This window comes from Gopherus evgoodei, chromosome 14, assembly GCF_007399415.2.
Source record: "Gopherus evgoodei ecotype Sinaloan lineage chromosome 14, rGopEvg1_v1.p, whole genome shotgun sequence".
Lineage (NCBI taxonomy): Eukaryota > Metazoa > Chordata > Testudines > Testudinidae > Gopherus > Gopherus evgoodei.
This window is the reverse complement of record NC_044335.1, coordinates 26,885,731-26,908,715: the sequence shown is the minus strand read 5'-3', so window position 1 is coordinate 26,908,715 and position 22,985 is coordinate 26,885,731. Positions and strand designations below refer to the sequence as shown.

Here is a 22,985-nt window from a genome sequence, read left to right as displayed (position 1 = left end):
AGCAATACATATTTGAATAACAGGGATATAAAACAAGGGAGGCTGGGAGTACAGCAAAGGCCTCAATTTTCATTTGATTCACCTTAAAAAGGGTAGTCAGTGTAACATATTCAAACGAAAAATGTATATATTCAACAACAACAACAACAACGAATTGTAACCAAACAGAATGATTCCAAAATGCAGTAAATGATTACTAGTGTTCTCTCTCGTGCAAACTACAGTTGAGTGTCCTGATATAAGTAATATGGGTGAGTACTTGTCACCACCATTTTCATCTGCCAATGCTAAAGCTGATTTTGTCAGCTCATTGCATCATACCATGCCTCTCTCCCATGCCGAGCATATGATACACGGCAGTTTGGCACACATAGATCCACATCTAAAAGGTGCATCACTCACAAAAGAGCAATTGCTTCATTTCAAAATATCTGGAGGAACAAGCGGGACATTGTCTGGTACAGTTTTTGGAAAGAGACACTGCGTACCCATCCGCACTGCAATGGGTCAGGTGGTGGTACATCTGGATCCAAAGCACTTTTCCACACACAGGCCTGAAGATGTGCTCATTTTCTAGAAATGCTTCAGTTGGTGGTAAGGAGCTAAGCTCTGGTGTTGACAAGGTAGGCTTGCTGAATTTTGCTACCCGTGATTTCTGCCTTGCTTCTGACACGGTGGTACAATTTAACTGTCTGTAGCATGCATGCACGAATTCAGTTGCCTGTTCAATGGCGTCAGGCACTGCTGCACCGATGTCAGCAGAGAGAGGGAGTATCCAGTTCACTCAATCTGCAACACAGTGCCTTTGCTGAGGCAAACATAGGCTGGTAACTACTGTATCATAGCTGGAGTGTGCAGTCCTGGTACAGCGTTCTGGTGTTGCTCTGCAGCAGCATGGGATGTCTATTGCTGCTCGCTCTTGGACTAGGGGTTCTATCATCAATGAAGATGTTAGACCCAGTTCAGGGTAATGATGCAAGAGTAAGATATAGGTCCGTGTCATCTGATAATACCAACATTCCTACCATTTGTTGTACAAGGATGTTGTCAGCTTCCTCATGCAAGATGGCCATATCTTCTCTGTTGATCAACACATCTCCCCGGTTTATTTCAGCTGGGGTGTTGTCTCTGCCGGTGATGACTAGCTTGTGGTTTAGTGTGTCATTGCTGCAACTTCTTGTCTTGAACAAGTTCTGTATCAATGTGTCAATCAACAGTTTCTTATTTTCAGTAACTGTCAAGACAACTTTCTGTGGAGGGAACTGTGTATTTTGCACTCAACTCATTCACTCTGCTTGCTTCTGTTGCTCTGCTAGATTTTGTGACACCCTTTGTGCTGAAGTGTTTGTACCTGTCAAAGATAAGATATGCAACATCTACTAACTCGTGTACAGTGTTTCAACTCTGAAATTGGTCACAAAGTCCTTGAAACAATTTGCTGGCCAGTGTACTACCCAAAGAACTGCAGAACTGACAAAGACTATAAGAGTGACTTCTTCTGAAGTATACCTCTACCCTGCTATAACGTGACCTGATATAAGATGGGTTCGCGTATAGTGAGGTAGCAGTGGAGCTCTGGCAGTGCTTTAAAGGGTCCAGGGCTCCAGCTGCTGAAGGGAGCCCCAGGCCCTTTAAATCCTGCTGGAGCCCTGCCATTGCTATCCCAGGGTTGCGGCAACGGGGCTCACCGGCAATTTAAAGGACCCAAGCTCCCTGCAGCAGCCGGAGCCTGGAGCTCTTTAAATCACCACCGGAGCCCTGCCGCCCCAACCCCGATATAATGGAGTTTCAGCTATAATGTGGCAGGGATTTTTGGATTCCCATGACCGCGTTATAGTGGGGTAGAGGTGTATGTCTAGTTGGCACCTCTGTCTGTGGCTGCTTCTTTAGGTTACACTTAGCCTTGACAGTCCTCATGTCACCAGAGTCACTGCACACTGACGTTGGTACAGGAGCCAACTCACGGTGATGAAATATTCTTGATATCAATCTGTCATGAACTTGCTTATAGGCCTAACATTCTTTAATATATAAGGTTAGTGTCAAATACCTTTGTTGGCTCAACCTATGCATGCTTTTTTATTACTGCCATTGTCTCCAGAAGCCTTGGTAATGAGTCACAGAACCCTGTAGGCCAGCTATCCCTATAGGTAGTGATAGCTAGCATGGAAATTAACGAAAAGCATAAAGCAAAACAAAAACAAAAGGGAATGAAGAAAACAGCTGACCATGGGTTTGGTTTATAATCAGTTAAAATCTATAATTGTCCAACATTTCCAAATTAATTTGCATGAGTGAATATGTAAGAATTTGTTAAGTAAGCATGTTTTGAGAGTACAAGACAAATATATCTTGTCTCAGTTGTGGAGGGAGGGAAGGCATATTAGCAGCAAGACATATGGCTATAACAGGCACTAATACAGACATATGCACCTCCCTACCTAATTATGCTCCATAACAAAACACTAGTGCAAAGTTTCCATGAAAAAGCAACTGAAATTCAGTAAAAGTGGTTTCACTGTCACCTAGCTTGGGACTGGGGGGAGCAGGGATAAGTGCTCGTCTTTCAAACTGCTCAACAGTCACAAGACGGCAGGAGGCAGTTGCTTCTAAATTCAGCATCCACAACACACACACACACACACACACCAAGGTACTGCCCAATCCCTGCCTTTGGCTACTGGGCTGAAATGAGACAGAGGCCACGCACCGTGCCCCAGGTCAGACAGAGAAGAAGGGACTCCAGTGTGGGTGGGATGGACAGAAGGCGGTGGCTGGGCTGCCCTCTATCCTGCCTGCAAGGGGGCGAAGGAGCAGATTCCTGGAAAGCCCACTGAAGACCTGGCATTTGGGGTGGGGGATGCTGCTGCTGCTCTCCCCCGAGACAGAGTGGGGAGGAGGCGCATGCTCAGTTCCGCACCCCCAGTCTGGACCCTGTCTATTGCCACGCTGCCGCCAGCAACCGGAAGCCCCCCACGGCCGCACCCCGAACTCCACACGGGTCCCGGCTCTCACGTGGAGCAACTCCAGCTCCTCCCTCATCCCCTCGGAGAGGCGCATCCTTGAAGCTCCTCCTCAACCCAGCTCTGCCTCCCATTGGCTGCTTGTCCGTCGGGATAAGCCCTCTGCGGGCGGGCCCCTTTGTGATGTCATAATCAGCTGTTTGGACGTTCTAATTTCTGATCTGGTCTGAGATCAGCAGCAATAACAGAAAATAATAATAATCACCCTGAAGCCAGTGGAGGGAGGGTCCGGCCCCAACAACAGCCGCTACAGCTTGCAATGGTGCATATCTTCTGAGAAGAACAGACACACCACCACCACCTCCTGCATCTTTTTTTTAATTTCCATTTATAATATTGTTGTTGATTTTAATTAAAACTACCTCACAGACTGCCTAAAGCTGGTGCTTTACGATATTTAAAAAAATCTTGTGGGTTTCTTGCGGTGTTGTTTACAAAATAATTGCTGACAGTAAAGGCAAGGTAAGTGCCATCCTCTGTTCTGAAATGTGGCTGGCTAAATTCAAACTTGAGAGCTATCTCTTTGTACTGCGTGCAGTATTTTTATATATATATTGAGTATGTTGTTTACGTTTTTAAGATCTCTCTCTGCATTGAATGGGTTGGGTGTGTGTTAAAATCTCGGTGTGAGGGCGTATTAAGATTTAAGAGCCATCTATTTTCTCCTTGGGGTGTGATTTAAGGTCCCTCTGTATTTAGCTGGCTGTGTGCAGGCAGGAACATCTCTTTGTGTTTTAGTACGTTGTGTGCATTATGATTTGATGTGACTGTTGGGTGGAAGGGAGAACAGAGCTCATTACCTTGTTGGGGAGACTATTAGCTATGAAGAGAGATTGGTCTTTTGTTGTTTTTATACATCAGCCCTGGCCTGTAGTGACCAGGGTGAAAAAAACAGGGTAATTTGGGATCTGGAGAGACGCTCCTACTTACTTCAACCACACAAGAGTCTGTCTCTCTCCCTCTCTCTCCTTGGCTTGCCAATAATGAGAGGGAGGGGGGACATAACGTCAAGGCAGGTTTGTGAGAGCAAATGGCCCCAGCTAAACCCCAACCCTCCTAGCTACCTAAAATGGTGATTTTGCTTGGATTTGGTACTAAACAAAAGACATACGAGGTCGCCAAAAATAATGCGCCGGGACTCGGGCTCCGGCTGGTGTATTCCTCTTTCCAGCTCTTATGCAGGAGGAGCCATTTGTCTCGACTCCCTTTTGCCACAAGCAGAGGGGTATAAATTAGTGCTGCACACGCAGATACGGGGATGTGAGCAGAGAGCCCATCTAGCTCATTACCAGGCGAGTGGAAAGTGTACAGCATAATTAACGGCAGATCAGAGGGGTGATGTGCTGCGGCTACTGCTTTGGCTCAACCTGTTTCTCTGAGGCAGAGACGGGCTTATGCTGAGACGATCCAAATCGGGCCTGTCTGTTCGGCTAATACACTTCTCTCCAGCAGGCGTTTACAGGGAACGGGCAAGGCGAAGTTGGTGCCTGGTTTGTTTCCTCCCTGCCCTCACCCCAACTCCTTCCCTGCAGGCTTAGCACTTCTCCCTTGCACGAACGAGAGAGCGTGAATTGCACCGGATCCGCTCGAGCTTTTAAGCCGGCCTAGGGAAGGGAAGGACAGAGCCTGTGCAGCCCCGGGGCTGGGTGTTTGTCCTACACCATCTACCCTTCTTTGGAAACGGACAATGGTGCCCAGGAGGGTGGCTCCTGGCTCTCCTCCTCCTCGAGAGCATAAATAGGAACAAAGCCCCGGCTCCTGGAAGGGGGGGATTCCCCCCCCCCCGCGTCTGCAGAAAAAAACAACTGCTGGCCGGTTGTACCGCTCTAGTCAATACCCCCTTGTCCCTAGTTGTTTGTTTCTCCACCAACGGATTAAGATTAAAGGCGGATCTCTATTCCCATTGGCTCCCTGGGATTGGATGCCTGTGATGACGTGATGTGATTTGCATATGACATTGAAACGTCAGCCAGGCCAGCCCTCCTCCACAACACACACTGAAGTTGTCCTCTTTTGACCTGTGCTGAGGGAGGTAATGTGCTCAGTGCTGGTCTGCAGCACATTCCTCTGACAGCTTTGTAGGCAAAAGACAGGCGGGAATATTTTTATCTTTGCCTTACCGAGCAAGGCAAGGTCAGGCTGCTCAACTGAATAAGGCTGAGCCAGGGGAGGAAATATTAATGCTCACCTTTGATTTAGGAAGTTATCCATAGTGGTAGCTGCACTGCTAGCCAGAATTTGGAGGTTGCTTCGCTGAGCGATATTAATAGCTATATATAATTTAATATTGGCACAGGCAGATTAGCAAGCCTAATTTATTTTTTCATACCATTAAGATGACAAAACGTTCAACTGTGCCATAGTACTTGAGTGAAATGAGATACTAGGGCTGGATAAAAATGTTCCACATTAAATATCTTTTAATATCTAATCAGTAATGCAGATCCTAGATTGCTCCATTAACTAGAAAAAATAAATAGGAAAGTTATTTTAGCGATATGGCTGCTCCATAAATATAGCTAATGAGGGAGGGGAGAGAAAATACTTTAAAATCATTATTTGCAGCTGCTTGAGTAAGTCAAACTCAAAAACTTTTTTAGATCATACAACTGTCAAATGCATCCCATGTTAAACTGGTGTAATATCTTTATTATAAGTTATTTGGGCTGGAAATGCTGCCATCATGAAATGCTAGTTACAGATTTATTTAAGCTAAATCCTGTACATCTTATTACTGAAGTTTTGACTAGTTAGATTTTTAGACCCCAATTCAGCAAAGCACTTAAGTGCATGCATGAAGTCCCATTAACTTCAGTGGGATTTAGGCATAGGCTTAAATGCTCTGCTGAAGGCCCTGGTGTTCAGCATGTTAAGCCTTAGATTGACAGATGCAAATACCGGCACTGGCATGGTGAATTGTTTGCTACAACCCTCTCTGCACTATGGAAGTTTACAAGAACAGCAACAAATCTCACTATTCAGCTGAACTTGTGTTAGACGCACATCGGCCCTACTGCAGGCAAATTCTGGCTGCTGGACCTGTTCTTACCACTTGCTTTTCAGGTGGTTAGAAATGTCAGAAGTCATTAGATCATCGTCTACTCTAGGGGCCGGGTTTTCATAAGGGCTGAGCAGTCAGCAGCGTCCTTTAAGTCACCTACATTAACTGGCCAGAGCAATGGAAGCTGTGAGATGCTGAGCTTCTGAAAATTTGGCTCTAGTTGTGGGTTCTTAGCAATGGGGAGGGAGAGTCTAGCTTCAGTTCACCAGTGCTAGAACTAGTGGAAGCCCTGGGATCAGGAGTCAGGGGAATCATTTTGTAAATTTCCCCAGGGTAGACAGAATCTAAGGGGGAGAGACACCCCTCACTCAGAGCCCAAACCAAGGCCTAGATGCTATTGAAGCCTAGGGAGATTAAAGCACTGTCCCTGCTACAAGAAATACCCACCACTGACCATGCATGTCAATAATGGGTGCAGCTGAACAGGTATTGACCTTGGTTTTCTGCAAGCATAGGCAAGGGCATGCTGTGTATCAGAAGCCATAATTAAAACTTGTGTGGGGCTTTGTGTTCTGTCCAGGGCCAGGGGTGAGTTTCACCCTATTCCTTCCCTTCCTTAAAAAGCTCTCCTTTTCTACAATACCCACAACCAGTGGTTAGGCCACTGGTGTACTGGGACCACAGCCTATCAAACTGACCAATATTGGCTCAGTGTTTTCTTGTGTTCCCCCATCAGCTGGTCTCCATCTGTTGGATGATATTTAGATTGTAAACTCTTTGGGGCAGGGACTGTCTTTTTGTTCTGTTTGTACAGCACCTCACACAATGGGGACCTGGTTCATGACTAGGGCACCTCGGTGCTCCAGTAATCTAATAATCTAGTTTATAATTCTGCCACATTTAGTCTCAGACATATTTAAAAAAAAAACAACTTTGCCCTTCAATAAGTTTTTTCCCCCAGTCTTCCCAATAGCAGCAGAAAGACCTGCTTAAAAAAAATATCCAATTGTCACAGTAAACATTCCATGGTTTACATCAAAATCTCTGACTATCTGAATGAACGTATGAGATGCCCGCAGCTTTTCTTTGAGGAATAATTTTGCACTAACATCCAGTGCTTGCAGCCAAGAGTAAAGACCTCTGAGTTCTAATAAATTATTTCTTTGGCCCTGATCCTACAATAAGCAGATCAACCATGCACCCGCAGAGCCCGAACTGAGCACTGTACAGATTCAGGGCTCCAACCCCATGGTGCTCATTGTACGGTTGAGGACTTTGTATCTTGAAAGTAAAATGTTCCAGATTAGCATTCAGTCTTATGGTTTTGCTAATTTTTATGTAACTGGCCTGTTCATCCCCGATAAACATATATACAGGTACTTGTATTAATATTGTTACATATCTGCATCAAAAGGAGACCAAGGTGGCTTCCAAAAATCCACATGCTAAACCATGGTGCTTTTGTATATCCCAGCCTGTTGAAACAAAGCCCAGACTTCTGGGTAATGCCTTGAAGTCTACTGTTGACTTTTCTCCACATGCAGCCTATAACGTATTTAATTTATCCTCTGTGAAGTGCCACTGATTCCAATCAGCGACAAATTTGACCCATTGGGCGTTGCTCTCAGCAAAGCTGTTTTCACTCTGAGAATTGCAGTGTATTTGTATGCCTGGGGTTTGTACTTCTCACCCATGAGAGTGAGAACACCCTTGTGCCCACTTCAGTGACAAAACAAAACCTATCAACTTCAGTGAGGTGTTGGGACAGGATTCTTAAAGGGATGCTGCATTTTTTGGGAGGGTGGAATCCCCCCCCACACCTTTCCTTCTTTCCACCACAAGTTATTTAGAGTGGTTATTTTGTCACCTGAAATAGCTATAAAACCCATATATGATGTATGTTTGCTTTCTGCATTTCACTCAGCTTGGAGAATGAAACTAGATAGTTTCATCTTTCTGGTTCTCCTGCACAATGCCGGAGTGCCTTGGTCCACAGTATGTGAGCGATCAAAGCAAAAGGAGTCTTTCCCACTGAATGTAAAACTTACTGATACAAACCATTTTTCTTCATATTAGATTTCTCAACTACAGAGCACCTCTTCAGCATTTAATAACCAATAAGGCCCCCGAGCCTGAATTCAATCTTCACAGCCCACCTCTTGAGCCCAAGTGACACGCCACTGTAGTCGATGGCTCTACATAGGTCCTAATCCTGCAATTGGCTAACTGTGAGCATCAATTAACATGGACAAAGTTCCCTTTGGGAATGCATTAATGGATTTAGTTCACTGCTAGTTGGCAGCCACATATCAACACTGGGGTTGATCTGCGGAGATCTGTATCTATATAGATATAGATATTTAAAAAATGGATTAAATGCACTAACCCAGCCTTGCAAAGCTGCTCTGAAGACTTAACGAGCCCAGGAACAAGGTCTCCTCCCCCACCCTTTGCTGTGAAGATTGATGTTTATGAAGATATTGATATGTCACTCATCCATCCAAAAAACATACAGCTCCTCACCCTATATTTTTTGCTAGAGCAATAAACTTAAAATGTGTATTGCATCCCCTCCAGTGGCTATTAGGATAACAGCCTTACTACTGTTGCCAGGTAATGGAGTTTTTCCTTAGCTAATAGTGTTTAGAGGTGTGTGCCGTGGTGTCAAAGGTCCCGTGCTCAAGTGCTGCTGCTGACCTAACGTATGGGGGATGCTAGCACATCAAGAGCACATCTGTATTTTAAGAGCTATGGGGTTAATATATTTCCAAAAACTAACTGCTTAAGAATCCTGGTCTAGTTAACATCTTGGGATTTGACATTTCTTTCATTGCACAGCATTTTTATCTCCAAGAATAGGATGATTATAGACACCAAAGGAAGGAATTATTTGTGTCTCTTTTTTGTGGAACTAGCTGAAAATAGCATTTTCCCAAGAGTATCAGCGGAATGCACTTGATTTGTGCCTCCAGTGCAGGATAGTGACGACCAAACGGGGTATTCTTAGCTCTGCTTAGGAAGAATGTAATGTTTGTCGTCAGTCCCTGTCCTGCTGTGTAGTATTTATGGAAAGTTTCTGGGATCACAGTGCCATTTTCTGAGTAGTATTACAGCCTGCAATTCTAGATCTGCTGCCCCTGTTAGCTACAAAGAAACAGACTCCTACTCCTGGCTTCAGAAGGATTCCTATGAATCAGAGGTCTTTGTTGCTATTCCTTTCTCCTTTTCTTAGCTTCTAGAGCTATTTGCAGAGACAGTGATTCACAAAACAAAGCTAATTGTGTATGAAGATTATGGAAAAATAGTTAAAGCCTTTAAACAAACTCTTATTTGAATCTATTTAAGTGCTTAAAAATATGGAATGGTTGGGCTTTTCAGAAGAGTGATGACAAACGTAACCCTTAAGAAGCAAGTTTATTCTTAAGGGGGTGTCATTTAAAGACTGCCTACTTTCTGCGGTGTGTCTGGCCACTGGGGATTGCTGTAGCAGGAAAGCAGTAGCCTCTTGGTACTGGAAACTGAGAATGGTCCTCTTCCTTCTGTTGGGGCCACTCTAGTTGACCCACCTTCCTCTGCTGCCAGTTCCAGAATCAGCCTTAAGGGTAGGGGCCAACCTGGGGAAAAGGCAGTACTGACCGGAGAACAACCTATACAAAACCTTGGCAAATTCTGCATGGGATATGGGGAGTGGGAGGTGGAGAGGAGAAAAACCCAGAGGAATTTATAATCCAAGTGTCAGCCAGAATGTTGTACCACAGTGACTACTTGCTTGCTCGTATGCAGAACTGGGTGTTTCTTCCGCATACAGCGAGTTGCTGCTCTGGGGCTTGAGGCTGATGTCTCACAGATGGCAACTTGTATCACACAGAACTTGGTGGCACCAGCCACATCTGTGTTTGATTTTTTTCCCCTGTCTCTCCAGCCTAAACAAAACAAAGCTTTTGTCCATTCATGCAGCATGTAGTCCCCTAGCTGTCAGACTGTGAGCAGATGTCCCCTACCCAGGGTCATCCACAGATAGTCTGAATTGTCACTCCATGGCTAGCTTCCTTTGCAGCTCAGAAGCGGGAGTAGATTTGTGTACAGTCCCTAGACCCTACGTCACACCAGGACTAGGGTGACGAGATATTCTGATTTTATAGGGACAGCCCCAATTTTTGGGACTTTTTCTTATATAGGTTCTTATTACCCCCCAACCCCTGCCCTGATTTTTCACATTTGCTGTCTGGTCATCCAGGACACTTTGCTCCTAGACTCGAGGAAGTGATGCACAGGCAGGACCAAGGCCAGACCGTGCTCACCTAGCCAAGTGATGGGATGCTGTCCCAAGCATAAAGCAGTCTACTGTGCAGTTTTCTTGAGGCATTTTCCCTGGGTGCCCTATAAAGTGCTCCACAAAGCAGATGTGGGGTTCTGTTCAGAGGGAGGAGTTTGTGGGGAATTTATCACTGTCTTTTACACTGTGCTAAACACTAGAACTGGTTGGAAAGAATGGGGGGGGGGAAGAGTGGGGAGGAGTCTTTCCCTGTGGAAAGTTTGACTTTTTTTTTTTTCCCAATCAAAAGTCAAAAATTGGAACGGTCCATTTAGGAATTGCCATCATAGTACCTCATGGAAGTTGTAGTTCATGCGCCCATTCTCCTCCGTATGCTGGCCTCAGTGATATGACTGCATCTCCCATGCAATGCCATTGTGTCCCCTTTTAGAGAAGATGCCACACCCCCACCTTTAATTTCAGTTTGATGGATGTAGGTTTTGCAGTTGCCAAATGCTGTTAAACCATGTTGTACCCCAGAATTGGCTGCATTTCATCGGTGGGTGCAATGATTCCTGCCTATCTACCTGGAGACAAGAGACTGTCATTACTCTGAACACTGGCATGGACAAAGCATCTAAGACCATCTACATTACAAGAACTGACTCCAGGGACTGTCTTAGATGCAACTTAGTGTAGACAAGACCCAGGAGTGTCTCCACGACTGGGTTAAAAACCCAGGCAGTCCAAGGCTTAGATCTCATTATGGAGAGCAGTAAGGGCTTCTCACTTCTCTCTACATTGTTTTTAACCAGGGGCCCTAGCTTTTTTCTGTAAGTGGGGCCAAGCTTTTTTAAAATCCAGATAAATGATTGACAGACAGAGCAATTCTCTAAGTACTTTAGCACAGGCCTTTTTACTTCCCTGCATGCTGCTGCAATCAGTGGCTGTACCGTTGCAAACAATGGATTGGCGGAAGATTTCTAGGAGACAGAAGCAGTGTGTCTGCTTCTTTGCTGGAGGCACTGCAGATGTGAGGGGGCAATTGGTGGGTTACTCTCTAGCAATGAAGACAGCTGCTAGCTGCCCACAAGCCTTGGCAAATGTTGAGTTGATCCCCTAGGAAGGGAATGTTTTCTGTGAATGGCTGGGTGGTTTATGCCACAACATGCTAATCATGTTGGACAAGAGCCAATGATTGTAGGGCATGGGGAAACAGCCCGATCCTGCCTCCTTTGGAGTCTTGCCATTGATTTTAGTGTGGGATCATGGCCTATGTTAATATCAAAGGTCATGCCAGCCCTTGAAGAGAGCTCTCTCTCTATTACAGATGCAGAAATAGCTGTTTTCAGCCCAAACTGCATTTCACAAGCTATCCATACAGGACTCTCCCCCAGCTCTGAAATGCAGCTGCTTCTAGGATGAAGGGCAGCAGTCAGCGGGCTGCAGTCGTGCAAGTAGAATTCAATTCTTACTGGTACGCTGCACCAGCATGGGGAAGAGGGAACGTGACCGCCCCATATGATCCCACCCCAGGGCCCCGTGCTCTCCCCCTCCCAGTGGGTGGACACGGCACAGCTGCTGTGTGGGCTGCTAAGAGAAGAGGAGGGCTTGCTCTCCGGAACAATAACTGGCTCACAGAGACACACCTGCTTCAGGAATTGCCAGCAGAAGAGCTTCAAAAGGAGCTCCTTCTGACAACAGAGAATACTTTTTTCAGCCACATTGGCAACCGAGCCCCATGCCAGCAGCTCCTCTGGCACGGCTGTATTGCCCCAAGCCCTTCCATGCAGCTGCATCTCCTGGGTCCTGTCCGGGGTCCATGCAGCAGCCCTGCTAGAGGACAGTGTTGTGGGGGGGGGGGAGGCGGCAGGGAGGAGAGAGAAGAGAATGAGGGTAGGAGCGGTACAGCTGCACCAGAGGAGCTGCCAGTGTGGGGTTCTGCTCCTTTTGCCGCTGCGGTTCCCAGGATTGCCCTGAACTGTGGGGGCTCTCCTGGGAACTGAAGGGGTGAAAGGAGCAGAACGTGGGACTGGTGGGTGGCCCCATGCCGGCAGCTCTGCTGGTGTGGCTGTACCACGCCCTAGCCTCACGCGCCCCCCCAGCACTGTCCTCCGGCAGGGCCGCTCTACAGACCCCAGAAGGAGACACAGGCACACAGCTGCGTGGAAGGGCTGGGGGCGGTACAGCCGCACCAGAGGAGCTGCTGGCGTGGGGCTGCCCGGCAGCCCCATTTTCTGCTTCTCCTGTGTCTTTCTGGTACACTGTACCGGCTATAAATAGCTTAGTGGTACAACGAACCGTACCGCCCTACTTGCACCACTGGGGGACAGTACCGGCAAAAGTGCAAGAATCACATGACACAAACATGTCCGGAAGTGTCCTTCACCAAGCATGACCCATGTGCATTCTTTACAGTAAGCCTTGAATGACCGAGCTTGGCATCAGCTATGCCTGATGTTGCAACAGGAGTAGAAAAAAAACATTTTGGCCAAGGACACCCAGGCAACCTTATCTCTTATGAAAGGTCTTTCAGGCCTTTCTCTCTCTGTGCAGGAGAGATAAGGACCTCAGTTTGAGCTTTCACTTAAGAGATCATCAACTAGATAGAATTCAGTTTCTCCGCCTTGGAAGGCTGTAGGCCTGAACTGCCTCTGAAAGCTCAAAACGTGAGATTCCAGAGTGTGTAGCCATTTCAAACCTGATTCCTAGGCAACTGAGTCCTCCCCAAGTCATTCTGCATTATCTTGTAGGACATCCCCTGGATTACACTATGTAAGATTGGCAGGCCACTTAGGAGGTCTTCACATAAAGAGGAACCTGTTGCTTTAAGTGCCTTTTATTAACTACTTCCCCCCCCCTTCATTGTGGAGGTTCATAGATGGGAAGTAGGGAGCAGGAAATGGAGCTGGTTTTGAAAGGAACTGGCTTACCCATAAAGTAGTAACTAGTCTGCTAATGGTGTGCCTGTTTTTACTGCAGAAGTAACCCTGATAGCTCGCACCTGGTTAACTGAGCTTAGGTGTGAGCAGCCACACTGCAAAGTCCTATTCCGGTTACCAGTACTACACTCCCCCTTTCATCAGCCCTGCCCCCAGGAATCCTAACAACACATGGAGGACCACTGTACTAGGGCCTCAAGCTAAGTCACCCCCCAAAACATCTAAATCTGTAAATAAAGTGCAGTGGGGGAAGTGGGTCCCAGCTTTCTCTCAATGGGCCTGCCTGGGAGCATATCCCAGGAGTCTTTGCATTGCAGTAAGCTCAGCAGCTGAATTCCTGGTGAATTGTCAGATAACTAGCCTGTTTGCCTGGGCCCAAGGGGAATTATGGGAAAGCTCTGGAGGACTATCAGAACTTGAGTGATTTAGTTTGTGTCCTCAGTGCAAAGTGAAAGCTCCAGCTGGGCCAGAAGTACCACCAAATCTGTGTGAGAGGGTGGCACGTGGGGAAGGAGGAGGAGGGCTCAGCAGCAACTCCCAGGTTTACTCTGCAGTGAAGACAAACCTTGTGTGTGTAGAAGTGGCCGTACTAGTGCCCCATCTTCTCTTTGTGTTTATTTTGCTTTAGGTTTGGGTAGTTTTAGATGGTTCTAGTCCTTCAGGCAAGGAGTGGAGACCTACTCACTAAGGGGGATTCCCTGACTCCATGTGGGAAAGGCACAAGTTGGAGGACTTAAGCGTTCAACTCTAGCTTGGAAAACCAGAGTTAGGTGCAGCACTCAGAACCCGCTCCACCAGGTGTGTAGCCAGGGTTTTTAAGGGCCCCTTTACAGACAAACTGAGGAACCAATGTGCAGCTCTCTCTTTAGCATCTGGTGGTTCAGAATAAAACACTTGGTGAGGGAGTGAGGTGGGACACTGTCATTTTAAGACACAAGTAGCACGTTACTGCTATCCCACTTTCCCAAAAGGGGGAACCAGTTGATAGCAATTTCTGAGGGTGTTGCTTAGTTGGTGTCAGAATGGGCAGGTTCCATAAGAATAAGCCAAAGGCCTCCCTATTTTCCCTATTGCTATGAGCCAGGCCTGGTGACTGTCCTGACACAACCCCTTTTCTTGTGCTAGCTAGACCCCTGTCAAGCCATTATATAATTAACACCATGGGGGCCAATTCATCAGATGGGTGTAAGTCAGGAGAGCTCCACTTAAGTCAGTGGCACTACACTGATTTGCAACAGCTAAAGATTTGGCCCAGAGTCTGTATTCCCATTAGTAAGAACCCTTTCTGAAATCTGTCTTCCACTGGACACACGGACTGGTTCATTGTTCCAGGATTGCCTACACAGGTTTGTTATTGTAGGGTTGCTCATGGTGAGCACTGGGCTACTGTTCATTATTAAACACCTGTGAAGACATCGGTCCATGGCCTTTGATAACAAATAAGAAAAAGCAATTTGGGGCCCCACTAGACCTAATTGTAGCTGCCTGGCTGGTAAAGGAAAGCGCTTCAGGAATATAGAGCCTTGGACAGTGGCTAAAGCAAGGGTCCGAGAGCCAAGAATTTTAGTTTCAGGCACTGCCAAACTCACTGTGTAACTTTGGACATCCAACTTATCTGTGCCTCATTCTCCCCTTTACCACCTGAGAAATAGGGATACCACTTCCCTGCTTGGACGAAGGTTGAGCATCAGTTAAAGTCTAGACTCTAGAGTGTTTTATCTTAAAAATATATATAATTTCCATTATATACTCTGATGGCCTAGTTTATAACTCAGCCCTAAAATTCACACAGGCAAGAAACTTGCTATCTTGGGGGGCAAATCTATGAGCAAAGTGCGAACTTTACAGCAACAAAAAAGAAGGTCTGTGCTTTGAAACACTCCTCCATTCTAGGATCGCAGGAAACTCCTGGGTTCTTTAAACCAGAATGCTTTGGGTTACTAGTCTGGTGTTTCCAGAGAGGCCATGTAGAGCTGTGTTGCTTCTTACAAAAACTGGGATAAGATTGCCCCTTCACCATGGTATCCAAGTGCATTTCATTTTTTATTCCAGCAGTGGACTTGTTTTAGATGCATTTCACATCACAGCTAAATTATAAGACAAGAGACTGCCTCCTACTTTAGGCCCTGATTCAGCAATGTACTTAAGCACATGCTTAGCTTTAAGAATATGCTTAAGTCGATCCCTATTTAGTAAAACACTTCAGCCCACAGTTTAAGTTCTGCTGAAACCAATGCTCATGCATCAGTGCTTTGCTGAAGTAGGCCCCTTGTAAATTAACTGGAAGGGAACCACCAGACTCCTCCTCTTTACAGGCTCCACCTGGCTCTCCACTCCCCGCTTCCTCTTGCAGGGCCAGTTACTTTTCAGTAGATTGCAGAATGGGCCAGACATTAAGTTTGTATGTTGTTCTGCAGCAAACATCAATTAAAAAACCCCAAAGCCCTATGGCTGCAATTCAATATGAGACAACTGCCAAGGGAAGTCCATGTGTAGGCCTAAAACATTGTCAGTGACCTTATAACTTACGCCACTTTCACAAGCAGTGTAATTTAAGGACACAGCAACAAGCTTGGCCCTGGTGTCCCTTGTTATCAACCAAATTCAACCCAGGTGTAACACCTCTGAAATAGAGTTGCACCAGGAATCAATTTGGACTTATACATATAAGTATGTACAAACACTATGTTGTTTAATAGTCAAGGCCGATCAAGATAAACAGCCAGCAACATAAGCAGAAAAGAACCTAGGCAACCAGTTACGTTCTGTTGTATAGTCAACGAAACACCTAAACTGTGGCAATTTATAGAATGCTTATGACCAGGTCCTCATCCTACTTATACCAACTGAGGATCTGGCCCATAACCCTTAACCAAGCCTTTCAACATATTTGTTTTAGATCTCCTTCCCTCCTGATCTGTTTGGTTAATGAGAAGGAAAAATCTTAAGATTTAGAGAGCAATTTAATTGGACTATGAGAGAGAGACTCTCTCACACACCCACCCACCCAATACTTGGGTTGCCAATCCTACAGGATTGTCCTGCAGTCTCCAGGAACGAAAGATCATCATGTGGTGAAGCCTCCAGGAATACATCCAACCTAAATTGCGCATCAGGCCACAGTTTGGGCTGTGTTGGTCCTAAACTTTCTGTACAACTTGCTCACATGACAGATGTCGTGCAAAGAGACACGATAGAGTTCCTGTGCTGTATTGCTAGAAGGCAGCATGTAGTTCCATGGTAAAATTCAACTGACTTGTGCTCTTGGCAACATGTGCATTTAGCAAATGGAGACACGTTCATGAGCATTCAGATGACTTGCTGATGGAATCTAGTACCTGCCATGCTGTAAAGGGGAGCCACCTGCATTAAGATATTGTAACAAAACCATGGCAACTCAGGAATGATCACTTACATCTTCCAGTGCTGCTGTTGATGGGACTTCAGATCCTCCTGCTCCAAAAGCACAGCCCCCCGGTGACTCTCTATTAGTGTAGGGCCTCTGACACACAGCTGATCTGTTCTGATTCCATCCACCAGAAATCATCAGGGCACATATACACTAGCCAGTTAAAGCAGTACGCTTAAAAAAAAAAAAGAGAGAGAGAGAGATTGCTGGATCTGCAGAGAAATTAGAGCAATTTATGGGCTTATTTATGAAGTGGGTTCACAGAAGCCAATATAAACTCCCAGAGGGCCCCTATATCATGGCAACAGTGGCTCTCATGCACTAGGAACCATTTAGCTTAGTGCAATTTGAAATGGATACAAGGGCTCAGATCTGCAAATATCTAAAGCTCTTCCTTCCATCGGAGAAAGTAGATCTGCCCAACAATCCCAACTCCGTGCCCCAGAGGAAAGCGAAAACCATTGTGCTTGCGGTGGGGAGGGGAAAATTCGTCCTGACCTCAGATTCAGTAGGGCTGATTCCCTGAGCTCTTCACAGCCTCACTATGAGCTCTGCCCCACCTAGAGCCAGCGATCTTCCTTCACACCCGCTTTTAAAAGTATCTAGCAGGCATAGGACTCTCACTAACAATTAACAGTCATTGCTGCTGGGATCAGGACCTTACACACTGCACAGGCAGGTAACATGGCCCTGCCTGAAGAACAGACTAATAAAGTGCCTGCTGCCACAGATATGAGTGTGCACACCCCTACCTCAGCTCTCGGGAACAAAGTGATGCTTGCTCCGATTCAAATTCCTGTTGTCACTTTTGCCCTTCTTAGTAGCACTATATTTATGTCGTTTGCCTGCAACGCTAGTGCCATCTAGGAGGGGGACGCTGATGAAACAAGCTGCACTTAAGTCTGCAGGGCAGACCAAGCCTTATGTCGGTATAACTAAGTTCACCCCCCAAGAGACACAGCTATACTGACTGAACTCCTGACGTAGGCGGCAGTACGTTGCCAGGTGGGCGCCACCCATTGACATAGCTATCGCCACTCAGGGAGATGGAGCACCTACACCGCTGGGAGAAGCATTAGACGGAGTCGTCACCAAGTGCCACTGCAGTGTGTATGTGTAAACAAGCCCTAAGGCAGGGTTAGATTAAAGCAATCTGGCATCCTAGGCACACCCCTGGCCACACCCCTGTTTTGGCTCCCACTCCCAAGCCACCTGATGGATTGGTGGGATGGGGTGGGCAGGTTGCCACATCATCTCCTCTGGGGGCACACTTTCTGCTTGGACCACCCAGGCTTCAGGGAGTTGAGATCTGTCCTGAAGGAGGGAGAATTTATGCCCCAGCCACCCAGAGGCCTGTGTGGTGTGAGAGGGCCCCGGCCAATACCAACCTAGCAGAGCCAGGATAGAGTGGTGACAACAAGGGAAAAAAACCCACCACCACTCATCTCATTCTCTGCTGGGGCAGCATTAGTAGGCTCTCCTTAGAGCACCTCCTCTGGAATCAACACAGTGGAGGCACATAGGGTAGGACACACCTCACAGCTTTTTTCCAGGCTTCCTGCAAAATCAAGCAGGCAGCTCTGCATCAGTTACGCTCAGGTTGTGTTTTCAAAGGCTTGTCTTTGCCTCCATGAGGACTAGCCGGGAGTCAGACATTGCCTAACTCCATGGCACTCCACATGGCCTTGTGCCTCAACCCAGCTCTGCGTGAAGGAGCTGGACAGGGAATAGTAAATCTGAGAACAGTGATCTGCTAACTACAGACTTCCCTATGCCTGGTGGGCAAGATGCTTCCAGGCTGTGTCCTTGGTCCACTCAGCCACCCTTCCACTCTAGCAGGGCCTCCTTTACTTTGCTGACTGCTGTAGCCACTGCACGTGGAGGAGAAGTTGAGAAGCCACTGCTCCTTTCCCTGAGTGTGTGGATGTGGAACCATGCTGAGGGGCAGAAGGTCAAAGCGTGAGGAGAGGTGACTAGATGGGAAAGACTGAGGGGAAGAGAATGAGACATTTTTAGGGGAGGTCCTGGAGAAAGTGCAGGGAAAGAGAAAGTGCATCTAAGTTGGATGGAGGGAAAAGAGACAGGAGTGAAAGAAAACCAAACACTAGCTACTGAAAATAGTGCAGGAAGAACATACTGTGGTAGGAGCAGAAGGAAGAAGTGGGGTGAAGGCTGGGAAAGCAGGTATAACGCAGGGCAGAGTAAGCTCAGTTTAAAACAAATTATTCAATAGACACTCAGCAATGTGACATTAGACCCAGGGCATGGAGAACTGCAGACAGCGTATGGTGCTATCTGCCTCTGGAGTGTAGCAGATTGGATGAATGGCACACATTACAAGAACAAGAGTCCAGGCAGCTGCTTACAAGCTTTATTTCCCCTCCCTCCTACACCCGCAACTTACTAAAATACCGTGGCTGGGCTGCTTGGACTTGCCTGTGTCCCATGGCCTCACTATGGGGCTGGCAGCTGCCCCTCTGATCTCCTGACTGGAAGCAGGAGTGCTACAGGCCTGTCTCAAGAAGGGGAGAGACCCCTTGTTAAGTCTCTTTTGGGGCCTGACCCTTTGCCCATTGACTTTGTGGGGTCAGTGTGAGGGCACCGGGGTGTAATCAGAGGCGGTGTTCTAGACACACTCCCCCACATGCCCACTGCAGAACCACTAACGGGGAGACCCTGTAAGAACAGGCAAAGGGTGCTGGATTTCTCCACCACTCTGGCTGGAAGGAGCCAGTCTCACGAACAAGCTGGATTCATAGGTGTCCAGCGTCGGTCTAGTCCACTTACAAGAGTAGAGGCCTCACAAGTCAAAATGCAACCGGTTGGTCTTATTTCCAGCCTGAGCAGCTTGGCATGTTCCCTTTCAAAGGCTAGTTATGTGCCAGCTCTGAAATCCAGAGGAGCCCACCACGAGCCCAGCCTCTGTCCTCTGCATCAGGTCAGAATGTGTCAGTTCCTTGCCTCTCGTGGAAATGGCTTCCCCTTTCTCCCAGTCTTTAGGAGAGCCACATTTAGCTGCATCCCACTCTGCTTGGGAAGTGGAAAGCCAAGGCCTCCGTATAGTGTGAACCACAGATCTTATTCCAACCCTTCCTATACCCTTCAGAGGAGCTCTGTGCTCCAGACAGGTGACAACTGCGTTGTCCATGTTTGCCGCTTGCAGCTCAGTTCACACCGTGGCATGAACACAGCTCCTCCCTCCATCGCCTTTTCCAGGGTCACTAAGTGATGGTGTCAAGAGAGAGTTGCTGACTGCACTAGGGGCTTAAAATCCTTCACTTCCCTTAATAAGAGCCCAGCTGGGCTTGTTGCAAGCAGTTGTCAAAGGCTGGGATTGAGCAGGTTTTAAAGAGACTCAGGCACAGGGAAGAGAGTCATTTCACTCACCAACATCCTTTCCTCCTAGCCCCCTCATTGCTGATCTGAGCCGTCAACAACTCAGTCACTTCTGATCCAGAACAATGCTCTGCAGCTCTCTGGTGACATCCAGCTTCAGACATGGGGGGCTGGTGAGGATTCACCCCAGGGCACCGGGCCCATACGAGCAACTGCTTACCCCCTGCCCCATGTTGAGGCCTGCTCTGGGGCAGGTTTCACCCTTGAGAGGGAGGTCACTTCTCCCCTCCTTTTACAGATGGGGATACGTGGGGGGGATGGAATGCCAATATATTCAGAAGTGGCCATTGATTTGGGGCACCTGAGTTCCTGAGTGCTCAGCCTGTGCCCCCTTGGAGGTGGTTTGCAGAGCTATGGAGCACCCATAACTCCGCTTGAAGTCAGTGGGAGCTAAAGGTGCTGAGAACCTCTGCAAATCAGGCCAAAAATGTGTCTTAACACCCAATAGCTGAGCTGCTCCCCCAGAGTCTCACCCCCTTTGGAGGACTCAGCACTAAGTGACTTGCCCCAGGTTGCACAGAACCCAGCTCCGCTGACTCATGGACCAACGTGTTAACTGCTGAACCATTCTTCATCTGCTCTCCCTGGAGCCCCTGCCCAGTTCACCGACTGATACCATGTGCCTCTTTGTGTTGTTGTTATGATTGCTTCCCTCACAGTGCTGCACTCTCTGGGCATCCAATATGACCACTCACGTTCATATAAAGCACCAGCAGACACTGGCCTGAATGGTTTAAGAGGCAGGAGATGGCTCACTGTAAATGAGAAAGTGGTTCTCTTAGGACTGAATCTTGCCATTGTTCCACGGAAACCCTACAAAGGCAGCAAGAGTTTGTGGGATCAGCCACCAGTGATCGAGAAAGCCAGGAAGACACCCATTCAGGGACATCTGGGTCAAGTGTTAATCTATTTCTGAATGGTTGCCAGAGTGAGATCGTGGTTCTTCCATTGGCCTGGGAATGAGAGCTGGGTTCTCTAGCACTAAGTCCCTGTACGAAGCTGGGTTGGCACTTTCTGTCTAGGCCTCACAATCCCCTTTTATAGGATTGATAGATGCACACTTCTGAAGGGCTGGACGGTCCGTGTGCAAAGAGTAAACTCAGAGCATGCTAATACTGGGGCTGATCCTGCAGCATGAGCTCATGAGAGTAATCCTGTAAATGTCAGTAGGCCTATTCTGGCTAGAGCTCCATGCGAGGAATGTTCTATGGATTCTCCTCCTCTCCGTACGTGGAGGGACTCCACAATTTAAATGAGATGCTGTAATGGTTTGTAACGTGCAGAGAAGGCTGCTACAGGAACTGTTACAGGGACAGCTTGAGTGCATGTGTATGGAGATCAGGAACTAAGGTAGACCAAACATGTAGAATAAGGCAGGTGATGGTTGGAGGTACCAGCAGCTCTTCAGAGCAGAGCAAATGGCCCTCTTCTTATAGGGAGAATGGCATTGTTACCAGAGTGATGTGACCCTCCCTCTTCCCTAGCTCTACAACCCCCGCTTATCAAATTCTGTAAGACTGCACGCACAACTTTTTTCTAATTGAAAGCTGACTGTCACCCATCTCTTGTGTCCTCTCCACGTTGTCAGCATAGCAGTTCCCATCAAGGTGTTTACATACCAGATTGATTAGCTTTGATGCTGCCAGTTACATGGTGTTCTCTAGCCTTTCATAAACAACAGAGCAAGTCATTCAAGTGCTCTGTTGTGCTAGTTAACTAGACTGTGCTTAAGCAGTGCCCCTATCTTGAGACCAGACCTGAAGGACATTCATAGGCAATGAATGGAAAGCTTCCTGAATGCTTTTTTAAAATAGTTGGAATGCAAAAAAAGTTCAGCTTTACTGCAGCACCAGGGATCAAGTGCTCCATGGTCAGCAGTTCAGGTGGTTCACCTGACTACATTGTGCCTCTGCAGTGTTTTCTTTTCCACTGTGTGAAGTATGAGCTGTCCATCATATTATTAAATAGGATGAGGTTTAAAGCCCTAAATTTACAGAAGGCTGAACGTCATCATGTGTGTTGACACAAAACATGCTCCATCAGCGAAGTGTCAGGTGGCTTTATACCCTCAATGAATTTATAGACAAAAGGCCCACAGACAAGGATGCCAGACCTTAGCCTTCAGGAATGTAGCCCAGAGCCTATGGCAGGGGTCAGGGCAGAGTTAAGGGCCAATCTATACTCTAAAGTGGAACCATGTCATAATCAGAGAAACCATATTGTAACTGGCTCCCCCAGAGCAATTACAGCTGCACTGGAGATTGGTACTACCAGGGCACAGCAGGCCTTTGCAGCAGATAAGAGGAAGCAGAGTGCAGAGGGCTAAATCCTGGCCCATGGCTCCATCCCCATTGGGCACACAGAGGGGATGGAAAGTGGCCCTAACCAGACAGCAGGGCCTTCATAAGAACAACCACACTGGGTCAGACCAAAGGTCCATCTAGCCCAGTATCATGTCTTCTGACAGTGGCCAATACCAGGTGCCCTAGAGGGAATGAACAGAACAGGCAATCAAGTGATCCATGCCCTGTTGCCCATTCCCAGCTTCTGGCAAACAGAGGCTAGGAACACCATCCCTGCCCATCCTGGCTCTCCATTGATGGACCTGTCCACCACGAACTTATCTAGATCTTTTTTGAACCCTATTATAGTCTTGGCCTTCACAACATCCTCTGGCAAGGAGTTCCACAGGTTGACTGTGCCTTGTGTGGAAAAAAAATACTTCCTTTTTGTTGTTTTAAACCTGCTGCCTATTAATTTCATTTGGTGACCCCTAGTTCTTGCATTATGAGAAGGAGTAAATAACACTTCCTTATTTACTTTCTTTCGGTCATGATTTTATAGACCTCTATCATATTCCCCCTTAGTTGTCTCTTTTCCAAGCTGAAAAGTCCCAGTTTTATTAATGTTTCTTCATACAGCAGCCATTCCATAGCCCTAATCATTTTGTTGCCCTTTT

General features: G+C 47.1%; 1 protein-coding gene across 3 annotated transcripts in view; it reads left to right on the top strand.

Annotated features, from left to right (window-relative positions):
• The first annotated feature begins 3,163 nt into the window (after positions 1-3,163).
• Positions 3,164-22,985, top strand: part of TP53INP2 (tumor protein p53 inducible nuclear protein 2) — a 58,904-nt gene continuing 39,082 nt past the window's right edge. For 2 of the 3 annotated variants that reach the window (XM_030533517.1, XM_030533514.1), the window contains exon 1: positions 3,164-3,485. The gene's annotated coding sequence lies outside the window, so the exon portion shown is untranslated. Of the gene's footprint in view, positions 3,486-11,676; positions 11,757-22,985 lie in introns of those variants that run through there. The other variant, XM_030533516.1, reaches the window with a different exon arrangement.